General features: G+C 42.6%; 1 pseudogene; it reads right to left on the bottom strand.

Moving 5' to 3' along the window:
- Positions 1-797: 797 nt before the first annotated feature.
- LOC142380543 (general transcription factor II-I repeat domain-containing protein 2B-like) lies at positions 798-2101 on the bottom strand (annotated as a pseudogene).
- Positions 2102-8995: the final 6894 nt, after the last annotated feature.

Genomic DNA, 8995 nt, shown 5'->3' with positions numbered 1-8995 from the left:
TGCTATGCCTACTTTTTGTTTGCCTCAGGAGCCCTGTTAAACAACAGCCAAGACACTTGTTGCATGAGAATCTTCTGACCACAGCTCAACAAGCTGTGTTGTCACAACCTTCTACAGTGCTTTGGGAGGAACAGAATCATTAGCAAAAGGGACATTGTTGATTATAAGGTCTTGGTTTGCACTTAACACCATAGTAAACGGGAAAGGGCTTTTGACCGAAGCAACCTGGCCTCATGTTAGGCTATTTGAAGGGGGCTATTGACATTTAGGCCGAAGATGGGTGAGAGTATCAAAACAATCATCACTTGGTGGCAGGCAGCTGATAAAAGACCTAGCTCTCCCCGTCGGGGGAATCGAACCCCGATTTTCCGCGTGACAGGCGGAGATACTGTCCATTATCCTAACGAGGAATTTCTGTATGACTGACACAGTCGTTTCTTCTTCAGGCTCTTCATTGTCATCAACAATATTCGGATCGAAATTTGCCGTGAAGAAGCTGTCCAGGTCTGGCAAACTCCTGGCTTCACTACTAGAACTACTAGTATCAGACATGTTGATTGTTGGGGGTTGTTCCAGCAGCTGGCACTCGTGACGTCACGTACCTGTCGTCTGCTACTTCCGGTTTGCCAAATGGCCGGCTATTCGAGTCAAATGTGGTGATAGTTTATTGGGCCTAATCAGGACTATCCAGGGTCCTAAAATTATTTTAAAACCATAAAAAAATTCCATCGATCTGCTATTTCAGTTTTGTGCAAAAAAAATCACCTTTCTGTAGGCCTTTAACGAGTGCATCGAAGTCAGGTTGAATGTCTGAGGTGGAGATGCGAAACACAGCTGACAGATGGTCGTCAGTGAGAGATGATCTATACCTGGACTTCGTAAACTTCATCATTGAAAATGTTTGTTCACATATGTAGGTAGAGCCAAAGAGAACCAACATCTTCTGAGCATGTCTCTTCATGTTTGGAAAGTTCTCCTCCTTGAGAGAAGAGTAGAAATCCAGCAGACATCCTGATTTAAAGTGCTCTGCCAGTACTGCATCAGACTGCAGGTCAATGAGTTCCAGCTGAACATCATTGGGTGCATTATCCACACTGCAGGTAAAGGGAGAGGAAATCATGTGCATTTCATCCTCGATTGTTCTGAGATCTTCAAATCTCCTTAAAAACTCACAATGCAATGCTCCTAACATGGATGAGTACCTGTGGAGGTGATCAGCTGATGGTGTGACTTCTTTCAGGGTTTGCATGTGAGTGAGATTGTTGCTCTCCACTTGGCTTGAAAGAAACAGCATCTTTCTCATGAAAGCCTTCACCAGGGTGTGCATTTCATGAACAAAAAGGCCCCTGCCTTGCAGTTTGGTGTTCAGTTCATTCATCAGTGCAGTCACATCAACAGCAAATGCAAAATCTGTCATACAGTCCTCATCTGAGAGCTCTGGGATGTCTTTGCCTTTCAACTGACAAAACTCTTGAATCTCTGTTTTCAGGTCCCAAACTCTTTTTAGCACTTTGCCCAGGCTGAGCCATCTGACAGCTGTGTGGTAGCCGATGTCACTATGCTCAGACTCATGGTCCTCCAAAAGTGCGACAAACTGTCTGTGATTCAATGCCAGTGCCCTGATGAAGTTTACTATTTTAGTAACAACATCAATAACATGGTTCATTTTTAGCAGTGACTTGCACAACACATGTTGGTGTATAATACAATGCAAAAATACCTATTTCTGATCTGTGTCGATTTCAGTCACTTTATCTTGCATACGTTTTAAAAGTCCCATATTTTTCCCTGTAAGATTTGGACAACCGTCCGTTGTGACACCTGCCAGTCTGTCCCATTTCAGTCCCAGTGTGTCCATGCACGCATTTACCTCCGTGAAGAGATCGCTCCCTAGAGTCGTCCCTTTCATCGACCGCATTGCTGCCAGCTCCTCCGTAATCTTGAAGTCCGGCGTTATCCCGCGGACAAATACGAGTAACTGGGCTGTGTCACGGACATCACAGCTTTCGTCCAAAGCCAAGGAGAAAAAGTCAAAACTTGCCACTTCACGTTGCCGCTGAAGCTCCAGATTCCCCGATATGTCCTCGACCCTCCTCGTCATGGTTCGCCTGGAGAGCGGGACTTTCTCAAATGCTTCTTTTTGTTCAGGGCATATTAGTGCTGCAGAGTCCTCCAAGCACTCTTTGATAAACTCCTCCTCCGAGAATGGCTTACTGTTTTTAGCGATTTTGTGGGATATCACAAAGCTGGTCTTGGTTGCTGCATCCCTGGATGTGTGAAGCTTGGCAAAAAAGCCTTGCTGCTTTTGCAGTTTAGCTAGCAAAGCTTCCGATGTCCGCGCCCTTTCAGCATCAGTCACGTTCTTGAATTTCTCCGCGTGTTTCGTCTCCTAATGCTGACTCAAATTGTAGTCCTTAAACACGGCGATCTGCTCCCCGCAAACTAAACGCACGGCTTTACCTCTGACTTCAGTAAATAAATACTTAGCAGTCCAATTTTTGTTGAAAACCCTGCATTCGGAATCTACCTTTCTTTTTTTAGCATGAGCAGACATTTCTGAGGGCTAAAGTCGTCTTGTGACTTGCTAGTGACAACGATCCAATCATGTGCATGTCTCGATATACGTTTTACATCATCATGTACGTGAATAAAAAACAACTTCAAAATAAAAATAAAATGCAGCTTCAGTCCATGCATCAGGTAAAATAAGAAAATATGTTTATTTTGTAATTTCCAATTAACCTTACACGGGCCGGTCAGAGTCAACCAAAGGGCCGTATGCGGCCCGGGGGCCGTACAATGCCCAGGTCTGCACTAGACCATCAGGGACCCGAAAGCAGTGCACACGGTACAGGTTGCAACACTGTGGTAAACTCTTCCTAACTGGCAAATTAATTGGCATAGTGCATTGTACTGAAGTTGTGAACATTTTAGCCTTAGATGAAAGCAATTCTGCGCATCTGGAGAATGAATCCAAGCAAGCAGAAGTTTCACGCTTTAGACTTCTCTCTTATTTCAGGGAGAAATAGAAAGATTCCTGAGTAAGAGTGAGTGTGTCATAGCCCTGCAAGAAAAACAGTTGATAGATGACTAAATAAATAAAACATTCCTGACCTACACCACGACAGTGAAAACACCAAATCCTAGCCAGCAGACCACCAGGGAGCCTTTGATTTTTGTGAACTATGGATGTTGCCTCTTGTGCCTCGTTGTCCATTTAGCAGCGGGCTATGTGTAGTCAAACGGACGAGGTATGTACAGACACCCTTTTAAAGAATGATCTTAGGTGAGCAATATAATGGATCGGATCAGTGATGGAAAAGGGAAATCTGATTTGAAGGAATTGGACGAAAGCATTTAAAACTCCCAAATAGCTTTTTATGCCTGCTGAAATTGTTGGGGCATGTCACGGCAGTAGTATTAAAGTGGAGGGCATACTACAGCCTCTCGCCAAGCAATTTACCTACGTAGCATTCTCGTTCCGTTGCGTCAGCTTCCTGAAATCTTTTTCAGTACCCTGTGAAACAAGAGTTTTACACAGGGTAGTTTTTTCATTTACTGGCTTGTTTCATCTTGCAATGTCATCCCCCTACCTGTGTTATCTGTGGATATAAATGCAATGTCAGGAATATAGGGTAGTTACCCTCAATGTAAAGGGCTTACACAATCCAATCAAGTGAGGCAAGGTTATTGCAAAGATGAAGAGAGAGAAACTGCATGTAATATTCTGGCAGGAGACCCTTCTCGACAGAATGAAAAGTTAAAAAAAATATGGTTTTAGAAATACATTCTACTCATGTTATAAGAAAGGGAGAAAAAGAGGGGTAGCAATAATGATTCGTAATAGAGTGAATTTCCAAGTGGTTTCTGAAATCTAGGGCAGACCCGGCGGCAGAGACAAGCTATTGGACGGGCATTTAAATGAGTAGGGGGGGCCCCCTAGCGGGGGGTCTGGGGGTCCTCCCCCCGAAAATTTGGTATTTCTTAGATGCAATTTTCTGCATTTTAACCGAATTGTGGGCCCCGTTTCAGCACAATAAGGAACTGTCCTTTTGTTACTAAATACGGAACGATTCCATTATTTCAAGGGACGGTTGGCAACTCGTTTAGGCAGCCCTGGCAAACACATCACGCTTTCTTTAAAGTAGGCATTCGGAGACATCTCGAATAGCCTGACAGTTTAATCCACTCTGTATAATCATCGGTGCATAAATTGAACGCAATGCCCAGATCACGTTTGCCCCTTTCTAGTCGCCATTAATACTAATACACACAACGAGCAAACAGGAGCGCAACAACAACAACAACGCCCACGCACGGCCACAGTGAATTTAGACTGGCGCTGAGCCGACATCAGAACGCATTTGAACATGTAGTTCAGGGTCGGACTGGGAAAAAAAAAAAAAATCGGCCCTGGCAATTTTCCCCGGGACGTCGGGTATGGTTGGTAACGTTACGGCGGCTAGCATTAGCAACGAGGCTGCTAGGCTTGCTAAATCGGTAAGCATTAGGCTACTGAAGAAAGCTAGTCTTTTTAGCTGCGTTGTTTTATTATCTTTCTTCTCGGCTATAGCCTTTGTTTATGGCCACTGGCCTTAACCTGACGCGTTAGCTTAGCTGTCAAATCACCGGAAGTTTCCACCGGAAGTACTGGCGCACACACAAAAGCTCTCTCCAGACATATCTTTCTTTCATTCCGCCCATATGAAATTTAATGCCACTCTTCGAAAATCAGAGAAATTTAAAACATTTTAAGACCTTAAAAAACGTATTTTTTATTTAAGACTTTTAGATCGTGTCCCCTCAGTGTTTGAAGCAATCTCCGGTCAAACGTCAAAGTGAACCCAGGGGGGGCACACCGGGGTGGATGGGGGGGCAAAGCCCGCGAGTGCCCCCCCGTGGCGCCAGGGCTGATCTAGGGGTTCCTTAAACAGAAAGAGGTCACACTAGTTAATGTGTATGTACCACCTGGCAAGGATAATTCCTTTATTAGAGAAATTTTTGGTTTGATTGCTTCCGAAGCCACTGGGGTTTTAATATGTGGAGGAGACTGGAATATGCAGCTACAATGTAAGCTAGACTCCTCTAACACATTAAAGAGATCTGCTCCCACACCAGAGTAACTGTGTCCTGCTGACACATGTTGACAGAGCTCGGGATGATTGATGTATGGAGGGAGCTCCACCCAACAGAAAGACGGTATACATTTTATTCAGCAAGTCATAGAGTGCACTCAAGAATTGACTATTTCTTTACATATAACTCTGACAGACACAGACTTAAAGAGTGCAGTATAGGGATTCGAGATGTCATTCACCTAGCCTGATTAACATAGACTTTCAAATCTCTTCGAGATTCTGGTCTGACCAAGACCATAACGAATACGATTCGAAATGGCCTAGTCAACCCGCCTCCCTCGGGTTGCTACTGGTTGTGGCCAGAAAAGGCTGTGCCTAAGCTTAAGCCAATCACACCACTCTTTCCTCTGACGTATGATTTAGCTACCAGCGGGGCTAACTGGTAGATTAAACTCTTACCAAAGCCAGTAGGGAGCAAGGCGAAAACGTCTTTCCTGTCAAGAAATGATTCAAGGGCTGTTCTTTGCTCGATTTTTAACGAGAATCTCCCGTCGAACACTTTCATTACAGCATCTACAGCAGTGTCAAAAGCTTGACGCTGCTCCATGTTGATATTGAATGAAGCGCTTCCGTGTACAATCCATGGGTTGAGTGGCAGTTCAACCACGTCACTACCTTGAACACGCCTCTACCCTGGGCCGTTGGCGCTGCTCAAAGTTGATTGCTTCCCGACAAAGTGGGTGGAGTTCCCATTTTTTCGGGAACTCAAATCCACCTGAATGAGCAGTTTGCCTGAGTAAGTGTAGCAGAGCCAAAGGTGTTGCGTCACTGCGAGGGCGGAGCCTGGGTATCATTCACCTGTTTATCTGACCCTACACATAGACAATAAAAAGAAAAACACGTCTTGGCGACTTAATACAAGTATCTTAAATGATAACCAGTGTTGGGGTAGTTACTCAAAAAAGCCTCTGTTTGCTTCCTGCTGATGGAAGGACCAGCGGATGACAAAGAAACAACAACTCTGACACCAACGGAGGACAAAGTGGAACACCTGAGCTACCGCAGGTAATGTATTGTGCAAAACAGGTGAGTGCATGATTCCGTCTAACTAATGAATGAAATCTACAGAAATGAACGTGTGCTAGCTCACACATGTTGAGTACTTGTGCAGTTTTTCCTTCCTTTTCCTGCTGTGTTTTACCGAGGTGATCAGGGATGAGATGAGACTCGAGCGCAGGTCCGAAGGAGAAAGACTGTGGACCCGACATTGCCGCTATGCACCCAGGGTTTCCGTGACGACGAGGAGCTCCCAGCCGGATGAGAGAAGCTGATGTTAAAAAAAAAAGAAATAAAGGAGGACTTGGGGTAGGTCCTTTTTAGTGTCACAGAGCGTGATTAGTTAAACGGCACATTATATACTGCATTTAGATGATATTAGCTGATATTATAGAGAAAAGTAAGGAAACAAGCTGCTATTTTAAAAAGAAAAGATGACAAAATTGTCACAAAGTTATGCTTAAGCTTAAATCAGGACTTTCTTTCTGTCTTCCTTGTAGCACCTCACAGTGGACATGGACCATTCCCAGGAAGCTCCAGCAGCACAGCCGTCCCCTGAACACACTCCAGCACCAAATCTGCTCCCAGACACCGGACTGTTGATCGGCCCCAGCTGAAACGATGAAAAGCATCCCACACCGAGCCGTACAGATGAAGCCGTCTCCGTGTGTGAAGCTCCTCACAGACACAGAGAAGATCTGCTCACCTACACCTGCAGAAATAACACAGTCCAGACAAGACGCAGACAATTGGGACTGAAAGACAACCAGTGGGACAGTGTTGTTCTTTAAAGACATTATTTGTAAATTATGTATTTAAAATAAATGGTTTGCATTTACATTTTACATGCTGCTTTGGTGCTGGAATCAATAAAAATTAACAGTTTTTACACTTACCCTCTCTTCTGTTAAATGAAACACCAAACAATAACTTTGCCTCAGAGAACGAGCATCTTCTGATGCAACACTCTTAAAAGCAGACCCTACAAAGCTTTCTGCAGTCTGTCAGACACATAAGGAATATTTTACTAATCTGAATTCTAAATGATCAGCTATAACATTTGATTTAGTCTTTCTTCTTTGACTAATAGCCTCATTCCACAGATATGACAGAACAAACATGGCAGGCAGTTTACAGTAGATATCATCCTGTTGGTAGAATGCCTTTAAAACTCAGAAGAAGCTTTTTTTCTACTAAAGTGCATCAAATTAAATTGTATTATCCAAGAGTCTGTAATTTAACAGGTTTTTCTTCAGGTTTCCTTAACAATGACATGACATCACAGCTCTTTCAGCTGCATCATGTGGAAATATTTCAGGTTTTTTTGCCAGAGGGCTGGCTCAGTCTAATGAATTTATCTGGAAACATGCATAGTACTGAGGAGGATGTTGTTTAAACTCCTTAAACCAGCCATATTCATTTCTGGATATTTGTTATAAAAATAATAATAATAAAAAACATTTAAAAAAGAAAGTAAATAAATGTAAAACAACCTGATGTGTAATTTAAAGTGTGCGTTCTTTATCTCAACAGTTAGGTGTTAGAAATGAGCAGTTTCTCCTCTCTCAGGTAGATGTGGTATTTATCAAAATCCCTTCCTATAATTGTACATTTTAGTTAATAGAGTCAAATAATCTGAGTTGGAGACAGGATTCTAAATTGTGTTGCTGGGTTTCAGAGTGAGAAATGAATTACATGTTAAAGTGAAATGATCAAATCAAATCAAATTTATTTGTATAGCACATTTCATGTACAAAACAATTCAAAGTGCTTTACATAAAATAAAAACATTGCAGCAGGGAAGAAGCATTAAAAAAATACATAAATGAATATAAAGAGAAACAAATAAAATCATTTAAATGAATTTAAAAACAAGTAACAGTCCAGATAAGTTCAAAGATATCGTGCAGATTTCATGCATAGACACATGAGAACAGAAATGTCTTTAACCTGGATTTAAAAATGTCTACATTTGGTGAAAGTTTAATCTCCACTGGCAGTTTGTTCCACTTGTTTGCAGCATAACAGCTAAATGCTGCTTCTCCATGTTTAGTCTGGACTCTGGACTGGACCAGCTGACCTGAGTCCTTGGATCTAAGAGCTCTGCTAGGTTTATATTCTCTGAACATATCACAGATGTATTTTGGGCCTAAACCGTTCTGGGATTTGTAAACCATCAGCAGGCTTTTAAAATCTATTCTGTGACTGACTGGAAGCCAGAGTAAAGATTTTAAAACTGGTGTGATGTGTTCAGATCTCTTTGTCCGGGTTAAAACTCCAGCAGCAGCGTTCTGGATGAGCTGCAGATGTTTAATGCTCTTTTTGGGAAGTCCAGTTAGAAGAGCGTTACAGTAATGGAGTCTACTGGAGATGAATGCATGGATGAGTTTCTCCTGGTGTTTTTGGGAGAGGAAACCTTTAATTCTGTTGATGTTTCTGAGATGGTAAAAAGCTGCCTTGGTGACAGCTTTGATGTGGCTGCTGAAAGTCAGATCTGAGTCTATCAACACTCCGAGGTTACCAACTTGGTCAGTGATTGTAAGGGCCCGAGTCTCAAGATATTTACCAATATTTACATGGCTGAGAGAAGGATTGGATCAAACCCTGTAAACAAATACAACAACACAATGTTAAAACAAATCTTTATGAAAGACAGTTGAGGAAATCTCATCTGTTTCACTCATCTAAAAGTGTAAAAGTTATATTATAAAATGTTAGATGGATTTTTCAATGGAAGCTCAAGAACAAGCCGGAGGAATCTCAAGTTAAATAAAGTGTTTATTGGTAGTCACACGTCAAGCATATCAGCGCTGGGCTCAGTGGAACAGAGCTCCCGCAGGAAATCCGTCAGACTGAGCCTC

Source organism: Odontesthes bonariensis, chromosome 5 (genome assembly GCF_027942865.1).
Source record: "Odontesthes bonariensis isolate fOdoBon6 chromosome 5, fOdoBon6.hap1, whole genome shotgun sequence".
NCBI lineage: Eukaryota > Metazoa > Chordata > Actinopteri > Atheriniformes > Atherinopsidae > Odontesthes > Odontesthes bonariensis.
Note: the sequence above shows the minus strand (reverse complement) of the source record. Positions and strands in the feature narration are given on the sequence as shown.